Source organism: Crocodylus siamensis, chromosome 3, assembly GCF_052110815.1.
Source record: "Crocodylus siamensis isolate JL-2025a chromosome 3, ASM5211081v1, whole genome shotgun sequence".
In the NCBI taxonomy this organism is placed as follows: Eukaryota; Metazoa; Chordata; order Crocodylia; family Crocodylidae; genus Crocodylus; species Crocodylus siamensis.
This window is the reverse complement of record NC_143397.1, coordinates 87,266,591-87,286,911: the sequence shown is the minus strand read 5'-3', so window position 1 is coordinate 87,286,911 and position 20,321 is coordinate 87,266,591. Positions and strand designations below refer to the sequence as shown.

Below are 20,321 nucleotides of genomic sequence, written 5' to 3'. Positions count from 1 at the left end.
AAGGACCCCAGTGCCTCCCCCCACTAGTCTCTTCAACTTGTTGAAGTTGGCCCTCCTAAAGTCTAGGGCTACCGTCTTGCTGCATGCGCTTGACACCCTGCGCTAGATGGTGAATTCCAGCAAGTGATGATCACTATCACCCAGGTGATCAAGAACCTGGAGACCCCTTACCAGGTCATCGCCTGTGGCCAGGACCAGGTCCAACAGGGCATTTCCTCTGGTGGGACTGTGGACCTCCTGGATTAAGTGGAGGTCCTGTATCTCAGCTAGGAACCTCCTGGAATGGTCCATCCTGGCTGACTGTTCCTCCCAGAAGATGTCTGGGTAATTAAAATCACCCATGACAACTACATCCCTTGCCCTAAGTGCCTCTGCAAGTTGGCCCGAAAATTCCCAGTCCAGCTCCTCTCCTTGGTTGGGGGGTCTGTAGTAGACCCCCACCATCAAATCACTCTCCCCATGGTCCCCTTGAATCTTAACCCAGAGCACTTCAGCCTGCTCTTCCTCTGATCCCATTCTGCTGGCAGAGGATGTGTAGTGCTCCTTGACATACAGTGCCACACCCTGACCTTTCCTTCCTTCTCTATCCCACCTGTAAAGCCTATAGCCCCTAATGCTAACTGCCCAGCCATGGGACGAATCCCACCACGTTTCTGAAATTATACTTAGAGGATATAATTTCTGAAATTATACTTATACTTATGAAATTATACTTAGAGGATTGCTGCTGCCCAGAAAGGCAGAGGCTTTCTTCTTGGTTGCTGGCCAAGACCTCCAGATAAATTCCTTCCCGGGGTCCAGGTAGTAGGCCCAGGCCTATGGGCTCTTCACTCAACTTGCCCACCTCTGCACCTCTCCATTGTACCCTTGTAACTTTCAAATCATTGCTGGCCACAAAGCAAGCTGTGCTCCTGAGCTATGACCCCATATGACAGTTCATATAGTCTTCTCACCCTTCTCCTGGTTACTGGCTATGTTCCCAGCAAATTCGAACTGGAGTACAGTACATGTCTTTTGACTGGAGGAAAGCTTCTTACTGGCAAAAACCCTCCCTGCCTTTTATATATAGTTTTCTCGCCATCCTCCTGGTTACTGTATGAGCTGGACAAGTTGTGTGAGCACATCTCATTCATTGCTGCAAAGGGTTCAGGTCACAGGTGGTGCCTTCCACTAAGGAAGTTTGCATTTCTCTTCTGAATTGTGAAGGCCTTCTGCTTGGTTGCTGGACAATACGTCCGCAGTCCAGGTAGTAGGCTCTTCGCCCCACTTGCTCTCTGCCTTACGCCTCTCGCCCTCCTCCTGGTTAGCTTTGACCATTGCAGTAGCAGAAGCAGAGGCTTCTTCACTGGCTTTGGCCTGAGCATCAGCTAGATTTGCACAAGTTCTGCAGGCCCATTTCATATAGTCTTCTTGCCTTCCACCTGGTTACTGGCCATGTCCCAGCAAATTCGGATTGGGGTACATGTCTTCTGACACCCACCCAACACTCTGTCTCCTTGAGTTTCTTCTTTGACTTGTGGAAGGAAGGAAGGAGGAAAGACTTTGACTTTTTAACTGCTTTATTCAGGGATACAAAAGGTTGGCCACTTACAAAGCATAGACAAACAAATTACCATCAAACCAAAAACACCATGTCATTGCATTCATCACATCACACCATGACAGACACCTTTGCTACATTCCACGTCGTGTCTTACATGCTATTATGCAGTTGAAACACCAGCCACATGATCATATCCATACATAAACAATTCCTACCCTGCTCTATCCAATCATACACATGAAAACACCTTCAACTTCCCACACAAAAAAGAAAGCAAAAAAGCAGCCTGCTGAGGGCCCAGGGTGCGGCACAAGCTGGAAGTCATAGTCTGACACCGAGCCTGCCCGGTCGCCCAGACCGGTCATGACATCAGAGCACATATTTGAGACAGCTGTCCTTCACATGGCACAGCGCTCTCTCAAGGTCCCAGCATGTCTCAAAGGCAGGCACTGTTCACTGGAGCAGAGCGCATTCAAACTCCAGCAACAGGCGTGCCTGCACCAGGAGACAGAAAAGCTGCAGGGCATCATCTGAGCTGGTCCCGGCAAGCCAGTTTTGGCGGCTCTTAAGGACAGCCATCTTAGATTGACCCAGTAAGAAGTTGGCCAGGCAGACAGGGCCCTTCTCAGCTGCCCAGTATGGGTAGGAGCAAACATAGGCGGTATACGAGAGGCTCCTGCCCAGCACTCACAGCAGCGGCTCGAGGGTGACAAAGAGCAACTGTAGGCGGGGACAGCTGAGGAAGGCATGAAAGGGGCAGGCCGTCGAGGCGGCTGGGTCGAAGTGGGACGCAAATGTGCCAGTTGTTAGGATGCTGTGGTTGGTGGCTTATACAATGTGCGCCAAGCTGGGTGGCCCAGTGGGGAATCTGGCGGCCTCAGGCACGGTTGCCATGGTGTATCAGGGTGGCCTGCCAGCACCTGGCCATGGCGGATGTGAACCACCTACACATATAGGCTTCTACGTGACAGAAAAGCAAAGGAGCAACCCGTGTCACTGTCAGGAGACACAGGGAGCATCAGCAGGGTACCAGGTCTGCTGGCCAGCTCACTGGCCATGGCTGGAGTGACTGGCAGCACAGGAAAAACCTCGCTCAGGGCATCTGTGGCGCAGGGGACCTAGCCCACCTGGAAATGGTCATCCAGCATGGCTGCTGCCTCCAATGGGAAGGCAGCCTGGATGTCACAGAGGAGACAACCCATACTGTGGGCAGAGCGCATGCCCAGCTGGGTGGTCAAGGCCTCGGGTGAGAGCCAGGCTGACTGAGTGGGGTCAAGGAGATGGCTCAGGCAAAGGACATGTGCCTGGATGAGAACAGCCATGAGGCTGGCAAAGGCCAGGCTTAGCACGGAGCGCCTCAGAGCTGGGTTGTGCACCAGGGGTTCCCTCAGCAGCTGCAGGAACTGCAGGTGATAGGCCTGGGGCTGGAGGTGGAAGGTGGCCTGCCAGGCTCGTACCACACCATGGTAGAAAGCCGGAAGCACCACCAGTTCAGGAGCGTGAGGTCCAACAGGAAGAGCTCCCGGTCCAAACCAAGGGCCCCCACCCTCTGCAGGAACCAACAGGCCAGTTGTTGCCAAGACAGGCACTCCTCACCATACAGAAGTCATTGAAGGGCCTGCAGGTGGAAGGCAGCCACTTTGCTTGCAAGGTCAACCAAACTCTGGCCCCCCTCAGCTACAGGTAGGTAAAGGAACAGCTCGTGGGAGCCAGTGGCACCCATCCCAGAAAAAAAAAATTGACCAGGAGGCGCTGGAGTCTCTCGAGTAGGTCCTGTGGTGGATTGAGTACGGTGCAATGATGCCACAAGGTCACCGCCGCCAGGTTGTTCATGATGAGGACACGTCCACAGCAGGAGAGACTGGGTAGGTGCCAGTGCCTCCACTGTAGACGGGCCTCTACCCTTTCCTCGAGGCCATCCCAGTTGAGTGCCATGAAGGTTGATGGCCCTAGGAACATGCCCAGGACCCTAAGATCCTCGCAGCACCAGGTGAGGCCCCCTGACAAAATCGGGGGGGGTCACACTGATCCATTCACCAAGCAGCAGGGTATCACTCTTGGCCCAGTTGATGTGGGCCAAGGAGGCACATTCATAGGCTCGCTGGAAGTCTGTTAGGTCCTCCATGTCTTCCTGGGCGTTAAGGAAGATGGTCACGTCATCTGCATAGGCTGATAGCCGGAGCAGAGAGGCAATGGACAAGCCCATAGCCGATGGCAAGGACACACCACTCAGGCAGCACTGCAGCACATGCAGCAGTGGCTCAATGGCCAGGGCATAGAGCATACCCGACAGAGGGCAGCCCTGATGGATGCCTCTGTGTGTGAGGAATGGGGCAGAGAGCATCCCGTTCATCTTGAGCAGACTGGAAGTGTCTTGATATAAGACCTGGCAGGCCAGGGTGAAGAGGGTCCCGAAGCCGAAGGCCTCTAGGGTCTGGAAGAGGTAGGCATGGCCCACCCAGTTGAAGGCTTTCTCCTGATCCAGAGAGATGAGGAGAATGTCTAGGCCAAGGTGTTCGCTGGCTCTAAGTAGGTCACACAGCAGAAACAGGTTGCCTGGCATGCAGTAGCTCTGCTCAGGCCCAGTGATGGAGGCCATGACGGTGTGGAGGCAGGTTGCCAGCAGTTTGGTCAAAATCTTGTAGTTAGTGCACAGCAGGGAGACTGGCCACCAGTTCTTAATGCAGCCAAGGTCTTCTTTCTTGGGCAGCAGTATAAGCACTGCATGGCAGCATCTGATCAGCAGGACCTTGTTGGCAAGGCTGGAAAACACACAGGAGACAGGGGCCAAGGAGAGGCCAGAAAGTCTTGTAAAACTCAGCAGGTAACCCGTTGAGGCCTGGAGCTTTGCTGGAAGCAAAACCAGCTGCAGCAGTTGCCAGCTCCACCAGAGACAATTCCGGCTTACACTCGCTGGCCTCCAGGGCACAAAGGTGTGGCAGGCCTGCATGGAGTTCCCGCATTGCCTAAGGGCAGGATGGCTCAGCCACAAACAGGTCACAACAGAAGGCGAAAGCATGCTCATGTACTTCACCCAGGTCAGCGATTACCTGGCTCTCAGGGTCTTGAGGTGATCTAAGACTTTGCTCGCTGCCCGCTGTTACTCCAGGTTAAAGAAGAAGTGGGTTGGTGCATCTGTCTCAGCCAGCTCTTGGTGGCAGACGTGGATCCTCGCTCCATGGACTGCACTCTCCGCCAAGTCATGCATGCATTTCCTGTGGAACTGGAGGCTCTTGTGCAGCACTGCCTCACTGCCAGCAGCCAGCAGGGCAGCCTCGAGCTCTACCACATCTTCCTCCAGATCTCTGATACGGTGGCACAGTTTATTTGTGGCCATCTGGGTGTACTGCTGGCAAAAAGCCCAGATCTGTACCTTGTCCATGTCCACCATAGCTTCCAGGAGGAATAATTCAGTCTTGTGGCCTCCCAGCTCGCCAAACGTTGGCGAAGCAGTCCGGGAGGTAAGAGTCTTGAAGCAGGCTGATGTTAAAGCACTAATAGGGCACTCACACAAGTTCTCCCTGGCAGGCTCAATTCGCAGCAAGTCAGGCCATGATCTGACAGGCCATGATCAGTTGGGGCTTGAGTCAGAGGAGGTACACGTGTGCCAGCAGCACACATGTACCCAACTGACTTACCGGGCAGCAGAGGCAGCAGCAGCGGCAGAGTAGTGAGAAAGGTAAGAGGGGCAGGGGCCAGTGCAGCTGAAGAGGATCCGGTGGGGAAGCCCCCCAGAACCTCTTAGCTGAGAAGGCCGGGAGCCACACTCCCAAGCCACGCGCTAATAGAGCATGCAAACAGGTGTGCTCTGTGGGGTGCAGGCCGGGAGTAGGCTGGGGGGACTTTCCACCCGGGTGAGCAGGGACAGCCCAGAGGGCAGCGGCCAAGGCGACCCCAGAAACAGGGGCTCTTCTCCATGGGAAGGAGCAGGGCATTCAGAGGGCTCCTCTGGGGAAGCCCGGAGCAGCAGCAGGATTGGCTGAGCTGGCCTGGAGCAGCCTGATTGGCTGCGGGGGCTGGGGCGGGAATTTGAAACCGTGACTCTTAAAAGCTGCCGTCTGCACAGGCCCCCCAGCAGTCGGGGCTTGAGTCAGAGGAGGTACACGTGTGCCAGCAGCACAAGTGTACCCAATTGACTTACCAGGCAGCAGAGACAGCAGCAGCAGTGGAGTGGCGAGAAAGGTAAGAGGGGCAGGGGCCAGCGCAGCTGAAGAGGATCTGGAGGGGAAACCCCCTGGAGCCTCTTAGCTGAGAAGGCCGGGAGCTGCGCTCCCAAGTAGCGCATTAACAGAGTGCACAATCAGGTGCTCTGTGGGGGCGCACTGGTGTTAGCGCAGAGTGGAATCCAGAGGGGGCCAGTGACTCTCCAGGGGAGAGCACGTGTGGGCATCTTGATAGGGGTGGTGACTTGGAGTGCAGCCAGGGACCCTGCCTTGATGTTGCCCCACCACCCAGGGTGCCTCTGAGGCTTCCACCCAGATGGAGCCTTGGGGCAGGGCGGTGGCACCTGAGCTCCCTGCATGCAGGGGTTGCCTGGTGGGTCTTCAGAGGCCTGGGGGCAGAGGGGAGGCCAGGGGTCCCCTCGCCTGTCCCACTTGTGCCAGGGTTGAGGCACTGGAGGGGCAGGTGGCGGTACTCCAGGCGGAGGTGAGCAGGTTGAAGGGCATCAGGGAAATTGAGGAAGAAATCAATGGGTACTTCCTTTCTCTCCAGAGCCAGGCACCAGGCAGAGGAGCGGACTGCAGAAGCCCTGAAGCCAATATGGAAGGATGGACAACAGTCACCTCCAGGGCCAGGCCACTCACCGCAGAAATGGATCTACTGGTGCAGTTGGGGAACAGATATGAAGCCCTGGCTGCACTGGAAGAGAGTGCAGTGGAGGAAACAGCACGGGGGGTACCCCGATCCATCCCTGAGCAAGCTGAGGGCCAGACAAGCTACCGGAGGAAGAGGAGATGGGTCATCATAGTGGGCGACTCCCTACTGAGAGGAGCAGAAGGAAACATTTGCTACCCAGATCCCATGGCACATGAAGTGTGTTGCCTGCCGGGGGCAGGATCCGGGATGTCACGACAAGAATTCCTGACCTGATCTGACCCTCGGACTATCCCATGGTCCTCATCCATGTGGGAACTAATGACACGGCCAGGAGTAGTCCTGACCATATCACCGGTGACTACAGAGGTCTGGGGGCCAGGCTTAGGGAGATGGGGGCACAGGTGGTCTTCTCATCCATCCTCCCAGTCAGAGGCTTCAGTAGGCATCACAGTGCCTGCATCAGAGTTCAACCTGCGGCTCAGAAGTTGGTGCCGTACTGCAGGATTTGGCTTCCTGGACCACGACCCACACTTCCTAGGGCACAATGGACTTCACCTCTCAGTGAAAAGTAAGTCTTTTCTCCAACAGGTTGGCTGATCTCCTACGTTGGGCTTTAAACTAGCTCAGATGGGGGACAGGGAGGCAGAAGAAGGAGATCATCAGGGACCTGCATTCCATGGGACATCCAGCAGTACAGCACAGGTAAGCAATAAGCAGGTAAGCAACAAGGGGGTCATTGGGCATCAGAGCTGGGGGGCAACAAAGGTGCCAGTCACAGGGCTCAAGTGCCTATACACTAATGCTAGGAACATGGGGAGCAAGCAGCATGAACTAGCACTCCTGCTTGCAGAAAACACTTACACGACTTAGTGGATTTAACAGAAACCTGGTGGGACTCTACCCACAACTAGGCAGTACACATTGAGGGCTATAAGCTGTACAGGAAGGATAGAGCGGGGAAGAGAAGGGGAAGGGTTGCGCTCCATGTCAAGGAGCGTTGTACATCGACCTTTATCAAAATAGAATCAGAGGAGGAGAAAGTAGAAGGATTGTGGGTTAGGATACATGGAGGTCAAGGAGAAAGGGATTTGGTGGTAGGGGTCTGCTACAGACCCCCACACCAAGGGGAAGAACTAGATTTGGAACTCCTGAGGCAGCTCTCAGAAAGCATAAAGACTAGGGAGGCGGCAGTCATGGGGGACCTAAACTACCCTGACATCTTCTGGGAGACGCAGATAGCAAATTCCCACTGTTCACGTAGGTTCCTATCCTGTGTACAGGACCTCCACCTGATGCAAGAGGTACATGGTCCCACTAGGGGGAATGCCTTACTGGACTTGGTATTGGCAACATGTGATGACATGATAGGGGACCTACAGATCAGTGGTCACCTGGGGGACAGTGACCACCAAATAATAGAATTCATAAGGCGTAGCGTGGGTAAGGTAACTAGTAGGGTGGAAGTGCTAGACTTTAGGAAGGCTGACTTCAGCGAACTTTGGCATTTAGTCAATGGCGCACTGCGAGATGGGAGCTCAAGAAGGGTGGCTGTGCCTTAAGGAAACAATCCTTCGGGCACAGAGGGAAACGATCCCAATGTGGGGGAAAAAGGGGAAAGGGGCCAAGAGGCTTCCTTGGCTGACCAGAGAAATCCAGAGCAGCCTAAGGGCAAAAAGGGGGGCATATAAGCAGTGGAAACAGGGAGAGATTACTAAAGAGGAGTATACCTCCTCAGTTCGGAGTTGTAGGGAGGCAGTTAAAAAGGCCAAAGCTACCATGGAGCTGAGGATGGCATCCCAAGCTAATGTTAACAAAAAAATATTTTTCAGATACATAGGGAGTAAAAGGAAGGCCCAGGGTGGAATAGGACCACTACTGAATGGGCAAAAGCAATTGGTGACAGACAGGGGAGACAAGGCTGAACTCCTCAATGAGTTCTTTGTCTCATTGTTCCTAAATGAAGGGCAAGACAAGTCTCACAATGGGATTGCAGAGAGGCAGCAGCTGGGTGCCAGACTACCAAGCATTGACCCTGAGACGTTGTAGAGTCACTTGGAAGGACTGGATGCGTTTAAGTCGGCAGGCCCAGATGAGCTCCAACCGAGGGTACTGAAGGCACTGGCTGATGTCATTGCACAGCCACTGGCAAGAATATTTGAGCACTTGTGGCGCGCAGGCCAGGTCCCGGAGGACTGGAAAAGGGCCAATGTGGTCCCTATTTTCAAGAAGGGGAGGAAGGAGGATCCAGGCCACTACAGGCCAGTCAGTCTCACCTCCATCCTTGGCAAAGTCTTTGAAAAAGATTAAGGCTCATATATGAGAGAGCCCAGCAGGAAAAATTACGCTGAGGGGAAACCAGCATGGGTTCATACCGGGTAGATCATGCCTGACTAATCTGGTCTCTTTTTATGACCAGGTTACAAAACACCTGGATGCAGGAGTAGGGGTTGACATCATTTACTTAGACTTCAGGAAGCCCTTCGATACTGTATCCTACCCCATACTGGTGAACAAGTTAAAAAGCTGTGACTTGGATGATTACACAGTCCGGTAGGTGGCAAATTGGCTAGAGGGTGGTACCCAGAGAGTAGTAGTGGATGGGTCGGTATCGACCTGGAAGAGTGGGCAGTAGGGTCCCGCAGGGATTGGCCCTTGGACCAATGCTCTTCAATGTCTTCATGAGTGACTCGGATGAGAGAGTGAAGTGTACCCTGTCCAAGTATGTGGATGATGCAAAATTGTGGGGAGAAGTGGACACACTGGAGGGCAGGGAACAACTACAGGCAGACCTGGACAGGTTGGACAAATGGGCAGAAAACAATAGAATGCAATTTAGCAAGGAGAACTGCAAAGTGCTGCACCTAGGGAGGAAAAATGTCTAGCACACCTACTGCCTAGGAAGTGACCTGCTCAGTAACACGGAAGCGGAAAGGGATCTTGGAGTCCTACTGGACTCCAAGATGAACATAAGTTGTCAGTGTGATGAAGTCATCAGAAAAGCTAACTGCACTTTATCATGCATCAGCAGATGCATGACAAACTTAACCAAGGAGGTGATGCTTCCTGTCTGTCGGGCACTGGTCAGACTGGAGTTGGAATACTGCATGCAGTTTTGGGCGCCACACTTCAAGAGGGCTGTGGATAACCTGGAGAGAGTCCAGAGAAGGGTCACGCATATGGTTAAGGGCTTGCAGGCTAAGCCCTACAAGGAAAGACTAGAGCACCTGGAACTCTTCAGCCTCCACAAGAGAAGGTTGAGAGGTGACCTTGTGGCTGCCTATAAATTCATCATGGGGGCGCAGAAGGGAATTGGTGAGGCACTACTCACCAAGGCGCCCCTGGGGGTCACAAAAAATAATGGCCATAAGCTAGCAGACAGCAGATTTAGACTGGACATTAGGAGGAACTTCTTCACAGTTAGAGTGGCCAAAATCTGGAAAGGGCTCCCAATGGAGGTGGTGCTCTCCCCTACCCTGGGGTCTTCAAGAGGAGGTTAGATAGGCATCTGGCTGGGGTCATCTGAACCCAGCACTCTTCCCTGCCTATGCAGGGGGTTGGACTCGATGATCTATCGAGGTCCCTTCCAACCCTAACATCTATGAATCTAGGCCTGAGGAAATGATGTGGCCACTGTGTAGGAGTAGCAGATGGTGCCTGATGACATAAATGTGGTCGAGGTGGGCCATAGTGAGACCACCGGCACTCATCCTGGCCTAGGTGTACTGGCGTGCATCAGGGTGCAGGGCTTGCCAGATGTCAACAAGGCTGGCAGTCTCTAAGACGAACTGGTTGGAGAGTTGGGCTCCTCTCTCCCTCCCTCCCTAAGCTTTGTGCCCAGCAAAGATTCCAAAGTTACAATGCAACAGAGAGTAGTATGGCCTGACTCAATCTGCCAGCTGAGTCAGGCCATTCATCTGCACCTGAGAGAGCCCCAACTGTGCCTGGGGCCCACACCTGAGGAGGCCCTTAGGGGACCATACCTGGGGGGCCCCCACCTGAGAGGACCCCTTTGCCACCATGCCCAGGGGTCCCCACCTGAGGGGGCCCTTCTCTCCCTAACTAAGCTTTGTGGGTGTGTTTGCTTTTTTTCTTGCAAGAAAATGTTGGTCATGGTTCTGAAATGGAATGTGGTGAAGTTCAGAAGGTTTGCAATATTGAAGGAAGTCTTTGGAGTCTCTGGCTGTTTGCACGAACAAAATCCACAGCTGGAGCAGCATAACTGGAAAACACCAAAAACATCTCATAGGAACCGCTAAAATCATGCGTTCCTACTTGTCAAGAACACAATTTTTTCCCATTCTTCCACATTCTTTTAGGCAATGATCTTGATCTTACACCTTTCCTCTTTCCATTTCTTATCTTAATGGCTTTCCTTGCCTTTCTTGTCAAGATCACAAAGTTAGGTGCCACAATAGACAAGTAACTTTCAAAAACAAGTGTCCTACTTAAAATACATGCGTCCTGGAAGACCTGAAGAAACAGACATTTCAAATGCTAAAAATGAATACTATTTTCAATCCACTGAACAGCATTGGGACTTGAACCTCAGAACTTCTTAGCAGCCCATTCCGCTAGCTCATTAATCAAGTCAGTAACCCAATAATCAAGGCACCCATTTCAATGTACTCATGCAATAAAACACAGTGAAAGAAAACAGGCATCTCACATTATATGATTTTGTATACCTGAAATTCATATATTTACAAAATTCATATGCTAGCACGTACACTCTCAAAGTAGATAATTATAGAAGAATTTGGAACTCATAAAATATATAGGTTAATTTTTAATCCTTTCTAAACTTCTCCCTTTGAATTCTGCTTCATCAGTACACCACCTGGGACAAAACACCGGCCTATTTCCTAAATATAGGACAACTGTGGAATTAACAGAACAACGCTGGTTTTTATGCCTAGTTTTATATTCTGAAAGGTTTACTGCATTTTCCTTAATCCTTAAGTTGCATATTCATTGCTATATTTTCCTCTAACTGCTGTCACTTAAATTGTCATGCAGAACAGGGCAAATCAGGGTCAGTCTATGTAAGCGGCATCAATCTGAGAAACTTCATCAGTCTTTATTTCGAGGCATTATGCAAAAAAAACTGACATTAAGAGAGCCTTAACTGACAGTAAATGAAATCAATCAGCAAATCACTAAGCCATAATAAACTCGCTGAAGTTGTAGATAACCCTTCGTTTTCCAGGTCTTTATCTAAATGGCCCATCAAATGCAGCCTTTGGCCAAAAATTCCCTTTCAATTTTGTTACAAAATCCTTTTACTAATACAGTGTAATGCTTCATGAAATTCTCATGAATCTCCACCTATCAAGGATAATGAAAGACAGATCTTGTTGGCTTTTAAGTTAACAATGACTAGACAAAAGGACAGGATTTTGGGTTGTCTTTTTGCATTGACTGTTAATGTTGTACTGAGTATACAAAAGGATGTGATCTTGTTCCCATGAAGTTAATCTCAGAACAACAAAGTACAGTTCATATTTACCTGCCATTACACCAATTCAGCTGCCTGTTAACTTTTTAAATTTCAAAACAGGGCAAAAGAACCAGCACAACAAAGCAGACGCTAGTCACAAATTCCTCTGACCTTTTGATTTACATTGCATCAGATTCACAAATCTGCCTATCTATATATTCAATGTAGACCTCAGTAGCAGATTATCTAAACTTTTGAATAGGCCCACTGATGAAAGAGCACTGCATATTGCATATAGCAATGTCAAACAATAGGGACACAGCCACAACTCTAGTTAAAAAAAAAGAATGGATACCTTTATAGGAGATAGTATATGAAGATATTCCAAATCCTTTTAGAAGGAAAGGATTTATTAAAATGAGAAAAGGAGACAAAATAACAAAAGTAGTACTGAGAAATCTTTATGCTACATTTAGATATTTTCTTACAACTGTAATGGACAATTTTGTCCTCTTAAAGCAAAAGCATACACAAGAAGTTTGCCCTAACAGTCTGAAATTTCTAGATCATCACTTTCAATGGAAGCAGCTTTTCTCATTTTACCAAAGAAATAATGACTAGGAAGTTATAAAGAGACTTCCTGCTGACTCCTGAGGATTAATCTTGGTAGGTTACAAACTGAAAACTATTAAATGAAACCAGGCTCATATGCAGAAGCCAAACTAAATAAATACAAAAGCCATCAAATGAAATCAGAAACTAACAAGGATTTACTCTCTTCTCCTCCCTCTCTCAACAAATATGTAGGTAGAAAGTACTCATACGATTTATTTACTATTTGCAGAGACAGACAACTTCCTGGGTCAAAGTGGCAGTAAACTTTTCCCTTCACTACATGTGCCTTTTCTTTGCCCCTCCAGAGCTGTGAAAAATCTTCATTTTGTGTTCTAAGCTTACAAAAAGTAGTTTAGAATGACTTGGCTTTCCTCATTAATGTAAAAATAAAATCATGGTGAGTCAGGTATATGTTCCCAACAATGGATAGTACTGTGCAAAAGAACAAAGTAGACAAAAATCTTTTATACATATGGCTTCCATAACTGGGAGGCAAAGACTGAGTCTTTTGAGCTTGCTCTATCATCTTTATCCTACTGACCCTAGTTTTTTATTACACAGAAAATGGCCATAAAACTTCTTGAATTGTAATCAATTTTAATTAGTTCTTAAAAGATTGGCAGGTAAGATCCCCACATCTTATTGTGATCCATGAATTTGAACAAGGTGCTTTTCACCCCTTGCCCAAGTCGCTGATGAAGATGTTAAATGGTGCCGACCCAAGAACCAAGACCTGGGGACCACACTGCCCACATCCCTCCGGGTCGAAAATGACCCATCCACTACCACTCTCTGGGTACGGCCCTCTATCCAATTTGCGACCCATTTGACTGTGTAGGCATTGATGATACAGTTGCCTAATTTTTTAATGAGAATGAGGTGAGAGACAGTGTTGAAGTCCTTCCTAAAGTCCACTGCGACACCTGCACCTAAGGATTTTGTGACCTGGTCATAGAAGGCAACCAGATTGGTCTGACAGGACCTGCCCCTAATGAACCCATGTTGGTTGCCCCTAAGCATAATCTCCCTTGCTGGTCCCTTGCAGATGTGTTCCTGGATAATTTTCTCAAAGAGCTTCCCCAGGACCGAGGTAAGACTAACAGGTCTGTAGTTACCCGGGTCCTCCTTCCTCCCCTTTTTGAAAATGGGGACCACATTGGCCCTTTTCCAGTCCTCTGGCACCTGGCCAGAGCACCACAAGTGCTCATAAAGCTGTGCCAGGGGTCCCACAATGACCTCTGCCAATTACCTCAGCACCCTGGGATGGAGATCATTTGGACCTGCTGACTTGAACATGTCCAGCCCCACAAAAAGTTCCCTAACTAGATCCTCACTGACCCTAGGCCTGGTGGTGCCTCTGACTGCATCCAGAATCCCAGTGGGGAGATGTCCCTGCTCAGAAAAATGGAGGCAAAGAATTTGCTGAAGAGGTCAGCTTTATTATCTGGTACAAGCACCAGATTGCCAAGCATGTCCTGCAGGGGCCCCACGTTACCCGGTGCTTTCTTTTTACTCCTTATGCATTTAAAAAGGACTTCTTGTTATCTGTGATCCTGGTCACTAGTCCTAGTTCTCTCTCTGCCTTATCCTTCTTAACAGCCCCCTACAGTCCCAAGAAATGGAGGTATAATCCTCCTTGGTGATGGCCCTTCCCTTCTATCAGGTGTATGGGTGTACACCTCCTTTTTAGCTTTCAGATGTTCCTGAATGCCTTTGGTGAGCCATGGGAGCTTTTGAGCACTCTTTTCCCCCTTGACTCATGTTGAGACTGTCACCCTTTGGGCTCAGAGGATTGTCTCCGTACAGAAGACTCTCTTTTCTTTGCTTTCTCATAGCATCTGATAAAGCAGGTTGTTGGCTTACAAAAGCTTATCCCTTTCTGAATGAGTTAAATCTCTAAAGTGCCACCATGCCCTATCTATAAGCAAGCAAAAGTATCTATTACAGACAAAGGATCTCAGAGGAGGAATAACTCTGCTGGGATGAATGTTCAGGATATTTAGGACCAACCTGATCCTCCATCTATCCTGTGTTCATAGCTCCCATTAACTGTCATTGTGGAAGTCATTATTTCTCTAGGGGTGTTTGGCCTTTTTCTGAGAGTTCTTGTGTTCTTGTCCCAGCAGTATACTGGCCAAGGATTACAACAGTTCCTAAACATCGCTCATTTTCCAGCTGCTACCTTCTCCCCCTGCCTCCTCCTCATTCCAGTATATTGTTGAACTGTACACATATTAAGTCTTGCTATATACTCTGTGTTGCTGCATGAAAAATGAAAAAGCAACATAATATTGTCTGCAGTTAATGATACACATTCATTACACTTTTTGCAGGCTTATAGTATTTCTTAATAGTCTAACAAGAGAAGTAGGCCTGGCCCACCTAGCAGAAATGAATATGGGAACTGGTCTCTCTAGCTGCAGTTTCCACAACTGTCCACACAAAAACATATCCCTGTCTATTAAAAGAATATTTGAGTTATGTGTGCCAATGTTGTGCCAATCAAAACCCTTGTAAGGTAGGTCAACATATGCCATATGCACATATCTCACCACGAATCTGTAATTTTAAAGGAGCATTCACTTAATCCAAGTACCACAAACCACAATGCCAGACACTCATATTAGCAGTTTATAAGAGAGACCGAATAATCCAAATGTGGTTCATCATCATCGCTTTAAGAAATCCACACAATAAGTATGCATCTCCAAAGAGCTATTACTATCAAGTCAATGGCAAGATCATGCCCAAAATACACAACTACACAACCAGTTAAAGTTTCTCCAAAAATTATGATCTTTTAAAGGAGCTGTATTTTCATAATTTCATAATACAACCTAATCTCCAAAACATCAAGCAACTGTGCATTTATGAAGCATCATAATATCTCTATACTGGAGTTATAAAAGTCTCTTCTGCCTGTTCATCTGTTTTTTAAACTGTCAAATATTGTCTCTGTAGCCTTGTGCCAAATGCACAGTTGAGCATATCTTGATAAAATCAAGTTTGCAAAAGGTCAAGCTTGCATAGATTCTGTGTCTTAAGGAAGTGTTATTCCAGTCTAATGAGATTAATACGTTTACTTATTTATGAATGGATTCAGCTCAAGGTGCAAGTGCAAAGCATTACTGCTATTATTTTAAAAAGTTGTTGTCTTAAAAGTATACTAAAAGTCAGGCTGACAATCCAGTAGCCGCATGATGTGCCATTAAGTTGATTATCAGATTTCAGAATTCTAACTCATCCTACATTTGAGGTGGAAAGTGGCATGCTGAAATCCTGAAGGAAACATTTCAGATTGGCTGAAAAACCACTCTATCTGTTTGAACCGGGGAACGTATCCACAAATTCTAAAGGCAGCTCATTCACACAACCTAGATAAAAATCAGTTGTCACTACAATGCAGTTTTTGAAGGTAGGGCAGGGGAAATAAAGTGGTGAGTTAATGTGGGTATTCAAGTACCTAGAAACAGGCAAGATTATCTAGAATATCCTTCCACAACCCTAAATTTAAGACCAAAGGAAAAAAAAATACTAAAAACATGTCAATAGCAACAAAGCAAAATTTATACAATTTGCAAGGCCAAAAAAATTCAGAGTTCAAGCAATTACCGTATCCATAACTCATTCTGCTGAGTACTGATATCAGAGTGTCCTTTTAAATATTACGTATGTTGTAGTGACTTAGCAAAAAAGGGTGATTTGATGCTGACAAATCATTAGCTTTGAAGTCACTTGTTTGTCTGTCTGACTACAAATTTATCAGCAGTCAAATCTAAACATATGAATATGAATAGTGTTTATTCCTTTCTGAAGAAAACAATAAACCAAATTATTTATGTAAAATCTCTTAGCTTCTAATTTATTTAAAAGTAAATCTAAAATTACTGAGGAAAGCAAGAGAGAGTGAAAATAAGTACAAGCTATTCACTATGTTCCTAACACTTTAAACTACATTTATGCTTGCCCAATTGATTAGAAAAATGGGTTTTACTTCTGTCTACAATACAGTACGATAAGCCACAACTACATCATACATGGATGCATAATTTACATAAAATAAATGGAAAGACCTAATCCCCTTATAAATTTATAATGATTATATTCCATCATTGAGAAAAGATGTCAGTACTCAACTATATTACTACTACAAACTACAATAGTAATAGTATGTTGTGTTCATACAGCACTTTTCATTCCAAATAATCTAAAAGAACTTTAGAAACTGTAAGATATATTTAAACTACATGTGCCATTGCTAAAGTTATATGGGTACACACATATACAAGTATGAGATTGAAGGAAAAGAAAAAGAGAGATCACATATCCTACATCTCTAACGTGCATGCAAGAGACAAAATCTTTCAAACAGGAACATGGTAAGCACTTTAGCAGCGCATTCCAACAGTACATGTAATTTAAGAAAGGAATGGAGGAGCACAGTATTTGATGCAAAACATACAGGAGACTTATTCAGTATAAAGTAGGTCTGTCAGGGCACCAAAGCTAACATTACTGATGTCTGTGAAAATACAGTGGATTTCAATGACTAGACCTGTTCAGGGTCAGTTTGGTAACTAATTTGAATAGAAGCACATCTTCATGTGTATTAGCTCCTAACATCACACCAATGCAATGTTTTAGCTATGAATCAAAGAATTCATTCATCTCTCCATGGTCACCCAAACTATGTACTCAAATGTAGGCACACAACCAAATATATGCTCCATAGCCTCAAAGAAGAATAGACTAATATCTTTCTTTCTTGCTTATTTTTTTTTTTACATGGTGTAAAATTTTTTAAAATGTACATACTACTCCAGCCACATATATTAAGTTCACATGCTTGGAGCCTCCAATTCATGCACAGTCTGTATATCAGACACCAACTTCAAACTCATCTTTGTGCATGCACCATTCCCCACTGTCACTCAATCCCATTGTGAAGTCTTTATGCACCAAATATCTGAACACTTTGTACTGCAAAGGAATACGAGTTTCATATCTTCCTCCATTTTAACTTTTTGATTAATCTTTTTCCTTCCTTGTAATAAAGGTGTTATGAAAAGGTGATAAAAGACTGAACTATTTTTATAACACCCAATCAACTGGCACAGGTTATGTTTACAGGGGACTAACATTGATATAACATGACAAGAATCAGACTCGGATGGCCATTGCCAAATACTCCTTTTTAAGGAGTTCACAAATTTTTAAGGAATACAAATTCAATTTAATACCAGCTCAAAAACAACCTCTATAAATTAATGGAAGCAATTAGTTGAACATGCAAACAGAGATTTCTTGGATAGAGGTCAAGATAGAGCCCATGGTAAAGGAATTGACTAGTTCGTCTCTAATTGCATGTGCCACAAACTGTCATATCTGAACTTCAGTGGCTGCATAATTGCATAGTCACACCCTACTCTCAAAACAATTCTGCATTATCCTATTGCATGGCCAACACAGAGGTGACAACTGCAACCAAGCATGGTGGTCCTAGTACTTTTCATGACTAATGAATATGTGTGTGTGTTACCTCTATTTACAGTAGAATAGTATTGGTAATATCTGGGATGTGTTTAATTAACAGGCTTTTTTGTCTTATTTAAATGCCTTCTATTCCTGCAAGACAAACCCTCAAAGGTAGTCAGCCACATAAAATGGTGTATATGACATTTTACTATGTCTCTTTTTTATTTTAAAAACCCTTACTCTTAGTAATGACCGCAAAGTAACAGCTTGCTATGGTATGCTTCAAAAGATGATAAAAGTATTGTCAAAATGGTCCTATTTTTATTGTGGATATCTATTGAACAACTTGAAAAACTCTGACTTATAACAGATGTCATTGCTACTTTATGTGTAATCTGACAGCTCTTTTTAGGAGAGGAGTGGTTCCTAACAAACAGTAATCTTTCTAATTTAATTCAAGACCTCTCTCAACCTTGGCCAACATCGTAAGTTTGTTTCAGTGTCTTTTGCATCCTGTTACCTGCACTGATTGCAAAGATTCACATGTGGATCTCTTCTCTTTGATGTTTACATTTATGCAAGGCTGGAACAGGATGCAGTTGGTTCAGCTCACAGGTTTCAGCAGCCAGATGAACACTATGTTAAGTGTTACCAACATTTGTGCATAGTACTGTTCGGTCTATGCCCTTGCTAGCAAATCACACATCACATAGGGTGAATTCAGTGTTATAGAATCGATAAGGGCTGATTCTTGAAGATATTCAGTCTTTTTCCATGCATCAGCTGTCTTAAATTACTCTCTCAAGGTCTTGTACGATTGGTTTTACTTTATGACTAAAATTTACAAGTATTTTTTTTTATATATTCTTGGCAACTAAGTTATATTTCATGCAGGTACTTAAGGAAGCTCTTTTGCTTTTCTAAACATATGTGTATGTCCATCCTTTTTATTGGAAAAAGTGCCTTCTGGGTTGATCCTCATTTCATTATATCATGCCAGAAATAACTGAGTTTCTAATTAAACAACCAGTTAACTGTTCAATTTATCTTCATTTTGTAGCTAGGTATTTTCATGCCTTGATGGTTGATTTCTTGTAAACAGAAGAAAACCTTGTACACCTTTCTTAAGTGAATTTCAAGATATGGATCACAGTATTCTTGACATTTTTCAATGATTGTCTAGTATTGGCACAAGACTAAGGATTAAGTATAGGACTAGTTAATGAGGAACTGCTACTTATATAATTCAAGGACAGGTTCCTTATATATATATTTTGTATCATGCTGTGAAATTAACACTTAATTAACAGGTACACAACAAACAAATACTTCATGTAAATTACACAAAGTTTGAATTTAATGTCAAAGATACTATTTCAAATTGCTTTTGAATAAATTCAATTACAAAGAAAATCCTAAGAATCTCACTGGGATAAGCAGCAAAGGTGGTCTATGTGTAAAATAACCAGGTGCTACTATAACTGTCATGGTTGGAAGCATGTACATGTGAAATCATATCATCAGTTAGCCATTCAGATAACACCTAGTCCATAGGCATGAAGTCAAGTTTTGCACACAGACATTGATAAACCATGTTATTCTGGAACAAAGTGCAATCAAACAGACGTGTATCTGTTGTCCCAGGATAAATCCTAAAAGTTTCCTGGATAAGAGGCAGTAATATTTTGTCCCGGGATACTGCAAAATATCTCTATAGTTATCCCAGGATTGCATCATTGAACCAATGGTAGAAAAGCAGTACCACAGTCAACTGCTGACTAAACCCTGGTTAGAATGGTGATTAATGTATATGCTGACCTCAGGATATTTTTATTCCAGGACAAACATAGGGCTAACTTATCCAAGGCCAAATGCAACACCAATTTCTAGCTCTAGTTATATTCCTAAATACCTATTCATCCTTCTCCTAGAGAGGAAGACAGGACAAGCTGTCTTTCAACAGGTTCCATAGCATTACTAGGGACATAGGATGGAAGAAGAAAGGGAAGATGGCCTTACAACAGGCTATCAAATCAGGAAGGCATAAGGAAGCAGTTTTAAAAAAGCAGCAGCTTTGTTTTACCATGGCTTTCTTTTAGAAGAGACACACCTTGTGGAATTTCATTGTTAGCCACAAAAGTGAATGAGTGACCATCACTACTTTGAGGAGTGGCTACTCTACAGTTGTAGCCTTTCCTTCTTTCCTTGCAAATACAAGCTATCTGAAATTAACTTTACAAAAAAAAAAAATCTGTGTGCATTATACCACATGATACTATTCAAGAAAATGTTATACAATCATTTAATTAACAAAACTGACCATAATGCATTTGTACAAAGGCAGGATACAATTTTCAGATTGAACACTATTTCCTTAATGTTTGTGATTAATTCTGTGACCCTTAGACAGCAGTGACATACTTTATACAGAAT

At 45.7% G+C, this 20,321-nt stretch overlaps 1 protein-coding gene across 6 annotated transcripts in view; it reads right to left on the bottom strand.

The window, feature by feature from the left end:
* Positions 1–20,321, bottom strand: part of CCDC171 (coiled-coil domain containing 171) — a 432,482-nt gene that overhangs the window by 191,535 nt on the left and 220,626 nt on the right. The gene's annotated exons all lie outside the window — the stretch shown is intronic.